The sequence below is a fragment of the Podarcis raffonei genome, chromosome 2 (genome assembly GCF_027172205.1).
Source record: "Podarcis raffonei isolate rPodRaf1 chromosome 2, rPodRaf1.pri, whole genome shotgun sequence".
Classification (NCBI taxonomy): Eukaryota; Metazoa; Chordata; class Lepidosauria; order Squamata; family Lacertidae; genus Podarcis; species Podarcis raffonei.
In genome coordinates, this window is record NC_070603.1 from 64328036 (window position 1) to 64342789 (window position 14754).

The 14754-nt window shown below is 44.1% G+C and overlaps 1 protein-coding gene across 1 annotated transcript in view; it reads right to left on the reverse strand.

Annotated features, from left to right (window-relative positions):
- The window catches only part of FAT2 (FAT atypical cadherin 2), a 102518-nt gene extending 88339 nt beyond the window's left edge, over nucleotides 1-14179 (reverse strand). The window contains exon 1 of the mRNA XM_053377049.1: nucleotides 13943-14179. The gene's annotated coding sequence lies outside the window, so the exon portion shown is untranslated. The remainder of the gene's footprint in view (nucleotides 1-13942) is intronic.
- Between the last annotated feature and the right edge of the window lie 575 nt (nucleotides 14180-14754).

Sequence of the window (14754 nt, forward strand, 5' to 3'; positions counted from 1 at the left end):
CTGTGAACAAATGCTGGCTCCCTTGCCTTTGACTGGACTTAGTCATCCAGGGGTCCTTTACCTTTTTACCTTACTGCAATGTTTAAATTGAGCCTCAGATGTTACAGGGGGGTTAAAGGACTGCTCTGTCAATTTAAGGACTAAGAACTAGGCTGCATTTTTATGCCTCACAAAGCTATGATTCCCAGCACCCTTAGCAAACTACAATTCCCAGGATTCTTTGGAGGAAGTTATGGTCTGCATGCAGCCCTATAAAAGGAGAGACCAGCAGGGGCCTTGAAGTTGCCCATCTTCAACAGTTAGCACCTGCTTATCAAGAGCACCCAAAAATTGGTCTCTGTAAATTCATCTTCACACCTTCACTTTCTCTCTCATGTGGCATTTTGAGACCAGATATAACTCATGCCAGCACTGATAATGGAGACATCTGTCGTTCTTCACCTTTTCCTCTCCTTCTCATTCCAAATGTGGAAATGGCAAAGTACATTTTTGCTTTCCAGACACACAAACAGGATCATACAAGTTACAGAAAGGTAGCCGTGTTGGTCTGCCATAGTCAAAACAAAAAATTTTTTTCCTTCCAGTAGCACCTTAAAGACCAACTAAGTTAGTTCTTGGTATGAGCTTTCGTGTGCATGCACACTTCTTCAGATACACTGAAGAAGTGTATCTGAAGAAGTGTGCATGCACACGAAAGCTCATACCAAGAACTAACTTAGTTGGTCTTTAAGGTGCTACTGGAAGGAAAAATTTTTTTTGTTAGGATCATACAAGTCCAACTGATTGGGAAGGAAAATAATCAGAGGTAATATATCATCTGATCATTACTTATTACTTGACATAAACAAGCCTGACAGTTATTTATGCTGCTAATAGTCAAAGCACCACTAATACTTTATAATAATATAGTAGTAAAATACACTGTGAGTCAGGGAGTCTCTGAACTCTGCACATTTTAGGGAAAGAGGCCTTGCTGCTTTCTTTTGAATTAAGCTAATCCGGGGGGGGGGGGCCTTTCAGATAGACTCCAACGCCCATCATCCCTCACCATTAGCCATCCTGGCAGGGCTTGTTGGGAGCTGGAGTTCAAGAAATCGGGAGGGCCACAGGATTCTTCAGCCCTGAGCTAATCAGTCATTACAATTACCTTAATCATCATCCCACCTGACAATAAGGAAACTGAGGCACCAAATAGTAAAGTGACTGGTGAAAACACAGAATTAAGTTTGAGAATCTAAATGAAAAGATTCCCCTGTTATTATTTTTTTCACAACGTATGAGCAGGACAACTGCCGTTCACTGTTAGTTTGGATTTCATGAGATGTACTTTGGAATTCACGGTTGTGAATTTCCAACTGGAAAAAACCCAAAACACCTGGGAACATATGAAGCTGTCTTTTCCCAGGGCAGAATGCTTGTCCATCTCGCCCAATATTATCTTCTCTGTCTTTTCAGGGTCTCAGGCCAATGTTCTCCCTATCAGCTACCTCTTAATCCTTTTGGCTGGAGAGGCCAGGGGGACATTCTGCAGGCACTTCATGTGCTTACCATTACGCTAGGCCTGCCCCCGTCCACTGAGTTTTCTTCAGGTCCTATCTGCACTCTATACCACTTTAAACATGGATTCCCTCAAAGAATCCTGGGAGCCAATGTTTGTCTTAAGGGTGCTGAGAATTGTTTTAGGTGACCCCTATCCCCCTCAGAGCTATAATTCCTGGAGTGGTTTAACAAGCAATTGCTCTTCCTGGGGAACTCTGGGAAATATAGCTCTCTGAAGGGAATTAAAAACACACATCACAAGCGGCATAAAAGCGATGTACAGAGGATTAAAAGCCTGGGAAAGTAAATAAAGGACATTTCCTGGTGCCAAAATGACATCAAAGTTGGCACCAGGCGAGCCTCCCTGGGAAGAGTATTACATGGCTGAGGTGCCACCGCAGATGGCAGAGGAACAACACTAAAACTAACATTTTTGTCAACAGACCCCTCTTGTTCTGTGAGACACTGAATGTGTATTAAAAAGGGGTTGAACTTGACTTGGTAGCCTTAATAAAACTAAAAGTCATGTGCATGGGCCAGTAAAATTTAAGCACTTTTATTTACTACTTATTTGTATTAAAGAGTCAATCACATTCTCAAATCTTAACTCCAGCTTGATAGTGTGCCATATTAATTTCTCGTTCTCTTTATTCCTTTGACTTGTTTCTTCTCTGTGCTTCACTCAGTTTCCTCACAGTACAGTGGTACCTCAGGTTACAGACACTTCAGGTTATGTGTTTTCAGGTTACAGACATGCCAAAACCTGGAAGTACTGGAACAGGTTACTTCTGGGTTTCAGCACTTGCGCATGCACAGAAACACTAAATCGCACTTTGCGCATGTGCAGAAGCATCGTATCACGTCATGCGCATGCGCAGATTGTAAACTATGGGTTGTGAACACTGCAGGTTGCGAACGTGCCTCCCGCATGGATCACATTCGCAAACCGAGGTTCCACTGTAGTAGCCTGGGCTATTTTGCAGTTCTCCTCTCCCTTCTCTCAGTTGGTCTCTTAATCTGACCCCCTTGTGTAGCAATAGGCACAAAGATATAGAATGAGAATAATTTTCTGATTTCAAACATTTCAGTCCTGACCTAATTCATCATATAAATTGGTGGCTGAAAAGCAACTGTATTCAACTGATTCATCCTCTTAGCGCAAGGATTACCGCTAGCACAACCTACCTTCCTTCCTTCTTTCCTTCCTTCCTTCCTTCCTTCCTTCCTTCCCAACCAGCCTACCATATTTATATCCCACCTTTCCTCCCAAGGAGCTCAAGATGGCACATCCGGTCCTGTTCCTCCCTATGTTATCTTCACAACCACCCTGTTTGGTAGGTTAGGCTGAAAGACTGTGACTGGCTGGAGGTCACCCAGTAAGTTTCATGGCCAAGTAGGTATTTGAACCCAGCTCTCCCAGTTCCTAGTCCAACACTCTAAGCACTACACCACACTGGCTCTTTCCCTCCTCCTGTGCATGCCCCACACCTTCCCCACAGGACTGGGGGGGGGATTCCTAGAATAAATTTAGGGGGATGTATCAATGTAGGTGGGCTGACTTCACTTCTTTTAAATGGGACCATTGGGGACAGAATAAAAATATCACATAACAATGTTAGTCCAACATGAAAAGAAATCCAAATACCATTACCAAAGTTAACTAAAAGACACAAATGGTATCATGAACACTGTGGCACATGTTCAGACATCACATGGAGTCATGATTTGGCATGACAAGAAACAACTGCAGCAAGCCTTAGGGTCCCACATTCCCTTCAATTCCCACTTCTGGTGGGGCCACAAAGAGGCGCTCAGAAACATTTGCTTCATAGTTTGGACAAGGGACGTGGGGGGCGCTGTGGGTTAAACCACAGAGCCTAGGGCTTGCCGATCAGAAGGTTGGCAGTTCGAATCCCCACAATGGGGTGAGCTCCCGTTGCTCGGTCCCAGCTCCTGCCAACCTAGCAGTTCGAAAGCACGTCAAAGTGCAAGTAGATAAATAGGTACCGCTCCGGCGGGAAGGTAAATGGTGTTTCCGTGCGCTGCTCTGGTTCGCCAGAAGCGGCTTAGTCATGCTGGCCACATGACCCGGAAGCTGTACGCTGGCTCCCTCGGCCAATAAAGCGAGATGAGCACCGCAACCCCAGAGTCGGCCATGACTGGACCTAATGGTCAGGGGTTCCTTTACCTTTACCTTTACCTAGTTTGGACAGCACACTAAACTATGGTTAATCTACACATGACAATGCCAGAGAAGAAAGTGGAAAACTCAAGGCTCATTGAAGCTCATTGCTGTCACAGTAAGTAAGTGTGATGTCTAAATAAGGCCTATTTAAAGACAGAATAGCAGCTAAATCAACTATTGGTCTTATCACTTGTTAGCAACCCAAGTGATAGCCATGTTTGACTGTTGCAGCACAACCATCAAAGTCTTAGATCTGTTAGACCACAACTCTTAGTAGTTTTATCTCTTCTTAGCCAATTCAATGTCCCTGAGAGACTGTGAAAAAGTTTCATATTTGATTGCAGCCATCTCTCTCCCTGATCTTATATTAATAAGAATGGTTGAGTCCTCTTCTAATTTCTCTGCCCAGTTTTCCTTGGTTGAAGGACACAAAAATCAGGTATTATGGCATTGGAACAACTTCCATTTCAGACTCTACAGTATCTATGGTTTTATATTCCAGCAATAGCATTGCAACAAATCTTAGGATGCAAATAAAACTGTGATGGATTACCTGTGAAAATATTTGCAAATACTGAAAAACACCTTGAAAAGATAGCGGTTTTTCTTAAGTTGTACAAAACTATGGTAACTTCTGGTTCAAAGGTGATATATAAATGATTTTAATAAATCAGTAAATTTGTTTGAAGACAATAGTGTCAGAATGATAAAGGAGGACAGAATGCAAAGAAAGGGGCATGCCATGTGCATCTCGTATGTGCACTTGCCCCAAATTTTAAAACAGGCCTATAGAATCTCTTCTCTTAATCAGAGTATTTCTGGTGATCTGCTCCTATGAACTCTCCTCACACAAATCTCCAGTCACACAAACTGCCATCAAGATCCTCCATTAATTATCCGTTTCCCTCCTTTGCAGGCAGAAATACTCCTGGGCTACTCTGGAGGAGAGCCTAAGAATCACTTTACCTTCTGTAAGAAATTTCTTCACCTACTTTCAGACTTGGGATCCAAATACACCTGCTGTTTTTTACCTTGCAGTTTGTGGAGCTCGGTGAAGCCAACAATCTTCTCTTTCTGTTTGTGGTCAGCTTTAAGACTCTGTCACTGCCTGTCCTGTATCTTCCAGACTCTTCATACTGTTAAGTTTATATATGCAAAGAGGTGAAAAGGGATGAGGTAATGAACTCAGCTGTATTGCATAGGAATGCTTCCAAGGGGCTATTAAAGCCACAAAGAGATTGATGACTACAGTAGGGATGGGGAACCTGTGCCCCCCCCCCAAATGGTGCTGGACTACAACTCCCATCATACCTGACCATTGTTACCATGGGATATCAAGTCCAGCAAAGAGGAAGGGGCAGGATCCTCAGCTCGGGCTGGGGCTAACCATGTACCAGCAAGGACAGAATCCTGTGCATTCAATAAATGTGTAGAAAGGGGCATTACAACAGGGGCAAATTATTTTCCTTCTGCACAAGAAGCAAAAGTTCTTCCTTCCATTGGCATAATTAGTCACAGTCTAGCCAGTCACCTTAAGAATGTCATCATTCTATTAAATGTAAAAGAAAGCTTGTAAGATAATACCAAGCCTCTGGGGTGGCAGTTTTGACTAGAATTCCCTAGGGTATTACCCTCTTATATGTTGCTGTAGAGTAGCCACAAATATTCTGAATAGACATGTGTTCATCATTGCTCTGATCCTCAACAAACCATGATCCACTAAGCCAACCATAACCAGCCATAGATCGTGGCCCACCAATTAAGAGACACAAAACATGTCCTCCGTGCCTCCTGCCAACACTGGTCGATTTTCAGTACTAGCTAAAAACTTAGTTTTTCAGTCAGGCTTTTAATCATGTGGGTTTTTGACACGTTAGGCCACTGATTTTTGTAGTAAGGAGGAGTAGAGGTTATATGGATTAATGTTTAAGGTGCCTTGAATAAATAATTAGAATTGTTGTACTGTTAGTTTGATTTTATATTGCATGCACCCCACCCTGAGATCACTTGTTTGATGAAGCACAGATTGAAAACTAATTAAATAAATAGTTCTATCTCTTATCACTATTTATTTAGAGTGGAAGGCTTTGAAAGATCACAGCCAGGCCAGATAATGAGACTGTTTCCTTTGAAGAGGCATGCAGTATGGACCATGACTTCAGTCTAACAAGCACACACTTTTAATTCTTCAGTATCTTCTATCTGTTCTATCTACTTAAGTAAAGTAGCTGGAATCCAGAGATAAAATCACAGTAACACTTACTGAACAAACTGAACAAAAGAGTGTATAACTTGAAGAGAAAAAAACAGGGGGGGTTGTCTTTTAGGAGCTAAACATATAGAAGAAAAACTCCTTCAGAGCTACATAGCCAGTCAGGGCATGTGTTACCTCACCAGAGATCATGCCATGTTCAGTGGCTGCTAAGCAGCATCTCCACCCCCCCTCTTGGTTAGCTGATGTAATGCTAACAGAATTAACCCTTACATTACAAACTGAATGATTCTTACTGTTGCATTTCCAACACTAATTCCTGGACTGTTTACACTGAGAGAAAGCTGAAACACACACACACACACACACACACACACACACACACACACACGTCTTCTGCACTAGCACAACTTGGGCTTTCGATCCCACCCACCCAAGATTATCCTGATGACCTCTTAGCCTTTCTATTGAGAGTTGCAATACAACCCCAATTGCTTTTATAACATATGACAAATGTTTATTCAATACATAAATTGTTCAGACTGCAGCAGGAATCCACCCCACACTCATAGGAAGCTGTGTTCATGATCAGATCACAGGGGTCAGCAAACTTTTTCAGCAGGGGGCTGGTCCACTGTCCCTCAGAGCTTGTGGGGGGCTGGACTATTTTTTTTGGGGGGGTGAACAAATTCCTATGCCCCACAAATAACCCAGAGATGCATTTTAAATAAAAGCACACATTCTACTCATGTAAAAACATGCTGATTCCCGGACCGTCTGCAGGCCGGATTTAGAAGGCTATTGGGCCCCGGGCCTTAGTTTGCCTACCAATGCTTCAGAGTAATCAAATGAAACTTTGTTGCATAGAATGACAAAAGTTTGTAATTACAGTATATTGGGACAAGTTGTTTGTTGTTGCAACAATTGCTTTCTCAAAATGTACCTGAAATTAAAACATTAGTAGGATATATTTGAAACAGTTGACAGCAACTGTCCCAATCTTGCTGTGAATCTCCACATCAACACCAATGACTGCCAGGAATGTGTGGCAAGACCGGCATGAGATTATGCAGCCTGACTGATCTCCACAGTAGGCAGCAGCATTCAAATGTTATAGCCCCAATGTCAAATCTCAGCATACAAAAATATCCCTGGCTTCCCATTCTTATGGCAGTGACAAGTTAGTCTGGTTTATACCTAACGCTGAGCTATGATTTGCTTAGGCAAAGTGTGGCTTGTTGGAATGTCCATACCCAACACAGCAGTCTAGCCATGGTTTCTTTGGCCACACCATCCAAAATACTCACCAGCTTGATTTGTGGTTACAAGGATAAAAAGCTGGACAGCAAATACAGCATTAGAGAAACAAGCTACAGCCTTTTTGCTAGCCTGTGGTCTTGGTTTGCACATAACACTAAACCAAACCATGCCTTAAAATGAACAAGCAAACATGCACAGCTCCCAGAGAAAAGATTACAGGCACTTTGCTTCTCCCCATTTATGTTGTTGTTGCACTGTGCTGAGCTAAACCATGGTTTGGCTTAGCATGTCTTCCAAGCTTGGGTTTGTGGTCTTCAGGCACACCACAATTTGAAACCAAGGTTGTTCCTATTGGACTGAGGCTGAAAGCCCAGTAGCTTGCCTCATACCACCAAGCACAAATAGCCTTCCACCTGAGATCCATAGCAGGGATGGGAAACCTGAGATTCTCCATATGTTGGTGCTCCTATCATGCTTGACCATTAGACGTGCTGGCTTCGGAAGGTGGAACCCAACAACATCTGCAAGGCCACAGCGTCCCCATCCCTACTCAATAACATTTCCTCTGTTTAGCTTTTCAACAATTTCCACCATCTTGCTTAAAAGTGTCCAACTGTCTTAGATCTTGATATTTGGTCAACTCCTTCCAAGTAACAGCTTCTCTGCTCCACTGAGCTTGCCCTTCTACTCCATCTCTTTAGAAAAACTGCAAGAGAATTTGGGAGACCTGCCTGTTCAGCAAAACTGGGCTTTTTTCTAATAGCACACAATGGCACCCACTTTTCAAGAGATACCGGCCCCTTTTTAATTCTATTACGTCCATGCATCAATGAAGAAGAAGAAGAAGAAGAGTTTGGATTTGATATCCCGCCTTTCACTCCCTTTAAGGAGTCTCAAAGCGGCTAACATTCTCCTTTCCCTTCCTCCCCCACAACAAACACTCTGTGAGGTGAGTGGGGCTGAGAGACTTCAAAGAAGTGTGACTGGCCCAAGGTCACCCAGCAGCTGCATGTGGAGGAGCGGAGACGCGAACCCGGTTCCCCAGATTACGAGACTCCCACTCTTAACCACTACACCACACTGGCTCAATTTAGTGAAGGCTAAATTGTGCTGACTGCCATGTGGAAATGTGCACATCACATGTGCATGCACTCTCACACAAGCATGCGTTTCAGGATGTACAGGCACGCAAACGAAAAGCCCTGTCTGTAGCCAACCACTGGCACCAACGGTCCTGTATGGTTTGCACTGGAGCCAAGAGCCGCTTACAACAGAGCATAATGCAAAATGCATTTGTTGCCTGCAGCAGATGTTGGATTCCAGGTGTATGCAAACTTATTCCTTGTTTTCTCCCTCTGTTTACTTGGCCTACACATCCGAAATGCTTCTCGAGATATATCTTATCAGGACAAAACTATCATTCTGTGGAACATGTTTGGCACAATGAGAGATGCACCACCTTTTCTATGGAATAGTTCCAAGCATGCATAAGCCATTTTGCGCTCACCGTGTGCAAGCGCATTACCGAGTTGACACGAACACTTTGTGATCCAGAAGATGGTACAATAAGTTCTGCAGGCTCAAGGAGAAACTGGACGTGTGTTCTTGGACAACCCTCCCCCTCCCCACCAATGTATTTTTGTGTTGTGAACCACCCTGAGATCTGCAGATGGAGGGTGGTGTGCAAATTTAAGAAACAAAAAAAATAATAACAATGCAACATTGCAAATCACCTGGTTAAAGCATAGCAGATTTGCAGCGATAAATGATTGGATAAGAGGAAAGAAAAGGGTTAAAGAAAGGAATTAATAAGTAATTTCGACCAGGGGTTGCTGAAAAAATTTAAAACAGGGATGCAGAAAAGGGAGGCATGGGGAAGTCGCTGAAATTGGGTATATGAAAAAAATTATGAAATTATACATGTTTGTATGTTTGTTTGTTAGTGTTTGTTGTTTGTATTGTTTTATATTATATGTTGAAAAACCAATAAAAAATTTTATAAAAAAAACACACATTGCAAATCACCATTGCAAAGTGAAGGGAGCTTGAGGGTCTACTGTTCAAAGTAAACAAAGGTAAGAATCCACCCTCAAATCCTTACAGATATGCTCAGACCATCAGCACACCTGAAGTCTCTACATCTTACACCAGGCAAGGGAAACCTTTTTGGATTTGGTGGCCACATTCTCTTTTGGTCATCCTTACAAGGACCACAGACCAGTGGTGGCTGCGACCAGAGACAAAAGCTGGCAAAGCAACAAATGCACATTTTACCTGTACAGTAAGTTAGTTTCTGCACACACTCATATACCCTCCTCTATCCTCCAACCTGACAAGCAAGGCGCATGATCAGAGCTCAAGGGTAGACTGCAGCCAAGCAAAACACAGGGGGACGGGGAGCAGAAGCCAAGGAGGGGGTGGCCTGGGGAGAGTTGCAAGGCTCAGACAGAGATGCCTGGAGGGCTGCATTTGTGCCCTAGGCCTAAGGTACCCCTCCCCTGTCTTACACAAACTAGAAGAATGTATACAGTGGTACCTCAGGTTAAGAACTTAATTCATTCTGGAGGTCTGCTCTTAACCTGAAACTGTTCTTAACCTGAGGTACCACTTTAGCTAATGGGGCCTCCCGCTGCCGCCATGCGATTTCTGTTCTCATCCTGAAGCAAAGTTCTTAACCCGAGGTATTATATCTGGGTTAGCGGAGACTGTAACCTGAAGCGTCTGTAACCTGAAGCGTCTGTAACCCAAGGTACCACTGTACAAAGGCAAAATTAAATGAAAAGATGGTTCATGAAGCTCTTCCCAAACTACTCCTAATTCCAGCACACTTATCCAGTGCCCCTAAGTGAGAGTAGACCGATTATGGCACCCAATAAGCGTTGGCAAGGCTGCAGAGGCAAGCCAAATGACTTCAGCATGACTAAAAGGAAAGGGTGGTGCTGGGTTGTTGGTTTTCTTTAGCAAAGTAAAAAAATAGCATGGCTCACAATCTTGAGCTCTCTGTGGATGTTTTGATTATCCGTAGCATTAGGATTTACCTCATACATCCGACTATTTTTGGGACAGATTCCTCTCAGGACCACTTCCTAGATTACATGACAGCAGCACATATGTGCACAGCGGGGAGTAGAAATCGATCTGCGTTCTTCAGCACATGTGCTTGCCTGCACCATACATGAATATGCCACGTGCTGAATTCCCTTACCCACAGAAATGAATGCGCTTTGGTCCACTTAACCAACTCTTTGCTAAATTCCAAGCTACATTTTATACATGTGCAAAGTGGTGCATACCACCTCTGTCGCATCACACAGCCCTTTGCAACACAGAGAGCTGGGAGCAGGATAAAAACAGTAGTAGACTATGCTTGATCTGAGTTTTACAGCCAAGTATCACAAGGGACTGAGCCGTGCGATGCAGCAGTTAGAGAGTTAGGCTGAGACATAGGAAAAGTCTGTTTCAAATCCCTGCTTAGCTATGAGACTTACAGGAGAGCTTTGGGGCAAGTCTCTCATTCTGCCCGAGTGATAACATGAGCTACCACAAGATTTGCTGTTCTGAACTCATTGGGGATAGTGTGGATGAGATTGATAGTTATGCAATGTTTATCATACTCTTATGGAGCTGTGATGTACTAAAACAGGGGAGAAATGGATGTTCGAAAATAAGCAATCCTCAACCTAAACCAACTGTTGTTATTCAGAATCTATGTATATATTTTTCTGCACATTGCATAAATTCATTATATTGTCACTTTCTTCCTCATATCAAGAATTTATGTATGTAATAATAGGAACATAGAAACGTGAAATTGCTTATACTGAGTCATACCATTGGCCCACCTAGCTCAAGACTGTCCGCACTGACTGGCAGCGGTTTCCCAGGGTTTCAGACTGGAATCTGTCCCACCTGGAGATGACTTGTGTGCATGTTTCAGATGGAGGCATTACTGGGTAGAGTAAACATTGGTCACACTACATCTAGCCCAATTGCAATGCGTTTCAGGCTCAAGTGGTAATCGAGTCTAATTTATTGTATGAGCTTCAATTTGTCTGTGAATAGTGGAAAAACAAAGAAAAGTCTCACAACCTCATTGGCTGTCTCACTTGCCTCCACCCAGTTAAACCAGAATGCTTTGGTCTAATCCAGTTTTCCTCCATTTAAATTAACAGGGTTACTAAACTGTCTCTAATCCAGATATTCTAGATAGGCTAGGCTGCGCCTCCTCAGTACCACATTGTCCAAAAAGCAGATGCTATTGAGCAACTGATCTTTGTCCTTATGGCCTCTTGCTGTTCACCTAGTCAACTTTTAATTCCCCAAGGAGGTTAATTATCTGATAACTTCTGCTCCTATGTTACCTTTGCGTGTTACCTTTGTTCTGTCAATGCTGGTCTCCATCTCTCTCTCCCCTAACCTCTATCATTCACTCTCTGTGGGTGCTGAGAGGAACAGCATCTACACCACGGCTGACTTCAGTTTACTTTAGAGATTGATATCTAGGGCAGTCAGCCATACGAAGGCAGACAAAGAATCGGGTTATCTGCTGACACATATGCACGTTCACCAACAACATGCACCCGCCTGTGAGAAAAGAGAGCAAACTGCAAGGCCTTGGCATCGCTGAAACATCTGTTCAGCACTTCCCACAACTAGAGATCTGTCAAGGAGAGCAGCGCTGAGATTGAAGGAGGCAGGAAGGTGTAAGGGACCACCTTTACCGTAATCTTCAGAGCAGAGAAAGACACGTGTGGCAGCAAACTCTCTTTTTGGTGCAATTGTTCTGACACAACTTCATTTTAAGTTGAAAGTTCCAATGAAACATTCCCAACAAAGGCACAATATTGATGAAAAACTTAGCTAAGATAGCTGTCATATGCAAACATACAGAGGGCCATAAAACCTGACTTGCATACTATCTGCGTGATTCAATCACCACATCCACCTTTCCCCCATATAATCATTCAATTCGTAACTAGTCATAACAAATATCCCATTGTAAATTGTCTCAGAATTGGACATCAAAGAGAAATACTCATCTGGGCAGTTACTCCTAGGCTTCCTGTTCAAGCCAGAATCACATGGGCAAGCAAAAGCAAACGGTTTAAACATTCTCATTAATCTGGGTGATGGATCCAACCCTAAAACCATTTAGACCCTTGATTTTAGACCTTGGACTGCATGACTTTCAACAAGCCTTTTAAGTGGAGATTTCCCCCAGTCTGCATTTGTCCTGGAATTGCTTCTAATGTTTTAAAAGCATTTTTATTGTTTTATCGCGTGTTGGATGCCACCCTGTGCACCTTTGGGAGGACGGGAAGGAATATAAATGTAATAATAAATACATATTTCTGGGTCGCACTGGAATCAATGAGAGGAACCAAGAGATAAAGTAACATTTTGATTTGTAAACTAGTCTTGCTGATAATGATACATGGCACTATACATTCCAAGGGTTCAAAGCACATCACATTTATTATCTCGGTAATCCTTAGAACGACCTTGAAAGGTAGGCCAGTCTTCTGATACCCATATAAAAGACGGGAGGCAGAGAGAATAAGCAGCTTGCCTGATCCTGTGGGATTTCATGGCCCACTCCTCATACCCTTGCCATCCAATTCAAAGCACATTTTCTTGGAGAGAAAGCTCCTTGACTACAAAGGTGCTTACTCCCAAACATGAATCAGATTATAGCCTTAACCACTGCATCACCCCAACAGCTCTCTCTTACATTTTCTCCTTTTCCTCTCTCACAGGAAACTGTCTTGCATGAAGTCAGACCCTTGTTCCATCTAGCAGTTACTCACTCCAGAGTTTCAGGCAGGGGTTTTTCCTAGTTTCCTAGCTGGAGGCATCAAGGATTGAACCTTGGATCTTTCTCATGAAACACATGTGCTCTGCCCCAGAACTATGGCCCTTCCTTCTCGTGCAGTGATGGCCAAACTCGGCCTGCCAGCTGTTTTGGGACTATAATTCCCATCATCCCTGACCACTGGTCCTGTTAGCTAGGGATGATGGGAGTTGTAGTCCACAATCGTGTTCTTTCTGACAACTGCCTTTTGATGCATCCCCTCTGCACAAAAAACCAGGCTTGTTTCGAAATGACACAAAGAAGGACCTAGCTGCACTTTCAGCCGGCAATGTGCACACACTCAAATAACGAAAAAAGTGCTACTTGCCGAGCAAAACTAGGGAAATCCTCCGTCAAACAAGTGCTACTGTCTTGAGAGGCTTAATCCAACACGGGTTTTTTAAAAAAGAAAAAGAAATGTGTACATGTCTCCGCTATCAAAGTTGGTGCTATACAGCACATTTACCAAAAAGAGAGAGACCTAAATCAGATTTGTTCAAATAGAAGAAGAATATAAAGGAAATGCTTTAGGAAATTTGGAACACGTGCAAAGGAAAGTTCACAACACCATATTAAAAACCAACAACTTGTTGCCTGTTTTCTGGCTGGATGAAATGAATAAACTGCAGAGAGAAGGGAGGAAAGGGTGCCCCGACGAGTCTCCAAAGCTCGGAAGAGCAAAACTGAAACGTGCACCACCAGTTTGTACTGCTCCTCGGCTGCTCACACTCGAACAGAAAGTTTCGCCGCAATCATGCCCAGCTCCCAACCAAAAAGGCCTTGGCTGTGGGTTCAATTCCCCTCTTGCGCAAGGCAAGGTCCAGGACGTCCTCCGCAATAATAGAAATAAATATGGTAACGCTCCCAAGCGAAGCTGCCCGCGACTCACCTTTACCTGGTTGTTGCAGGAGGCGATGTCCTCCTGCAAGCGTTTATCGGCGCTCTCTTTGTCCAGCTGGGTCCTCCTCTCTCAAGGCGCTGTGCGCGGCCGGCTGCGGAGGGCGCATGGCGAGCGCTGCTCCGGCTGCCGCTTGCAAGAAGTTGGGCTCAGCAGAAGTTCCAGGCAGAGCGGCGCGCCCGCAGCCAAGCAGCAGGAAAGACAGTTGCCAGGCAGGAGCTGGGGCGGCGGGCAGGAGCGCCTCTCTTCCGACCCCTCCTCCGGCGGCAGGGGGAGGAGGAACCGAGCGCGCCAAGCAGGTGGCCAGGCCTCCGCGCCCGCCCCGGTGTGCTCACACCCCAAAGGGAGGAAGGAGAGAGGAGAAGGAGGAGGTCTAGCGAAAGGAGGGGTGCGCGAGGGTGCAACGGGGGGAGCAGATATATTGCAACCTGGAGAAGTGTGTGTGTGTGTGTGTGTGTGTGTGTGTGTGAGAGAGAGAGAGAGAGAGAGAGAGAGAGAGAGAGAGAGAGAGAGAGAGAGAGAGAGAGATATCCAGTGGGGACAGGGGACAGCCCTCAGATTCCCAGTTTTCCGGGTTGTTGTTGTTCTTAGGTTTCTAGCATTTGCAGAGTTCGAGATACAGTATGAGGCAAAATGTACAGGTACAATTCTTCTTGTTTTTCTCAGAAACTAGCCTGCTCTCCCCTTCAGTATGCTATATTCCCCCACCAAGACGTCCCCAAATTCCTGCAGATGCGCATGAAAGGGATACTTTCTTTCCACACTGTTTCCTAATCAAATGCTCCTCCCCCCCAAGTATTTTGTCATAC